The following is a 1,336-nucleotide window of genomic DNA, read 5'->3' on the forward strand; positions in this document are numbered from 1 at the left end:
CGCTGGCCGGGCTGTGACTGCCAATGAGTAAGGAGGAGGCGACCTCAGCTTCTTTAATCTCTCCCCAAATGGGCGGAAGAACTGCAGGCCCTCACTCAGGTCCCCGCAGTGCCTATAAAAAGAACCGGAAGGACAGAAAGACACACCTATTCTAGTTTCACAGCAACTTTTCTACAGAGAGTTCTTTGGTGAGAGCAATGATTTTTCATTCTGTTGCTGACCGGAGGCACCTTGGCCTCAGTGAGTTCCCGAAGGGGGTGTGAATTTAGGAAAGACTGCTTCCTCCCCGCATCTCCCAGCGTATTCAGGAAGCTACAGGAGGCCCACAGTTGGCCTTACACAAGGACACTTCATCTTTCTTCTGACTTACTCCTTAAAAAACCCATCTTCAGAGACTTCCCCACATCTTGATTTTAACTGTAGGATTCAAGCAAGCAGCCGCTCAACAAAGTGCAGGTAATGAGAGTTTCGCTGGGCCATAAGGAAGGGTGATTTTACCTACTATTGGCATTAAAATGCCATTAAAATGGCCAGTGGTAGGCAACATTGTGCTTTAGGGGAAGTTTGTCTTCTCTACTAATCTCTTCTCCTTTCTTTTGAAAATCCTTCCTCAGGCCTTGGCTGCTCATCACGGGTGGGCACCTGCTTGGACCAGCTATTCTTGGCATTTTCCAAGGCTTTGGCTTTAATTTCCCTCCATCCTGTCCCTCCTCACTGCCAAAAGAACACGCTTGCTCTGGGTCTCATTTCTTGGGGCATTGCTAGGTCCCGAGATAAAAGAACTCTCAATGGCATGCCACCAGCTGATACTGAAGAAATATATTCCTTTCCTCCTTTGGTGACATGTAGTAAAGCACACAGCATAGTGTCCAGCCTGTATCCAATCCCCCTCCCCCATTATCTCTGATTCTTCTCCTGAATGTTCGCATTTTGATGGAGGACCTCTGAAGACCTCGAGTCAGTGCCCATTTAGGCTGGTTTCAAGACGCACCATGACCTGGCTCTACCTTTCCTGTCCACCATATTTCTTTCCGGTCTCCAGGCCCTACGGTTTGGCCAGGTTGGTTTCCCCACTGCCTCGCAAAGAAACAAGCTCACATCTGGGCCGGGCACGGTGGCTCACGCCTGTAATCCTAGCACTCTGGGAGGCCGAGGAGGGCGGATTGTTTCAGCTCAGGAGTTCAAAACCAGCCTGAGCAAGAGCAAGACCCCGTCTCTACTAAAAATAGAAAGAAATGATCTGGACAACTAAAAACATATAGAAAAAAAAAAACTAGCCGGGCATGGTGGCACATACCTGTAGTCCCAGTTACTCGGGAGGCTGAGGCAGGAGGAT

This window comes from Propithecus coquereli, unplaced genomic scaffold, assembly GCF_000956105.1.
Source record: "Propithecus coquereli isolate 6110/MARCELLA unplaced genomic scaffold, Pcoq_1.0 Scaffold487, whole genome shotgun sequence".
Taxonomy (NCBI): Eukaryota; Metazoa; Chordata; class Mammalia; order Primates; family Indriidae; genus Propithecus; species Propithecus coquereli.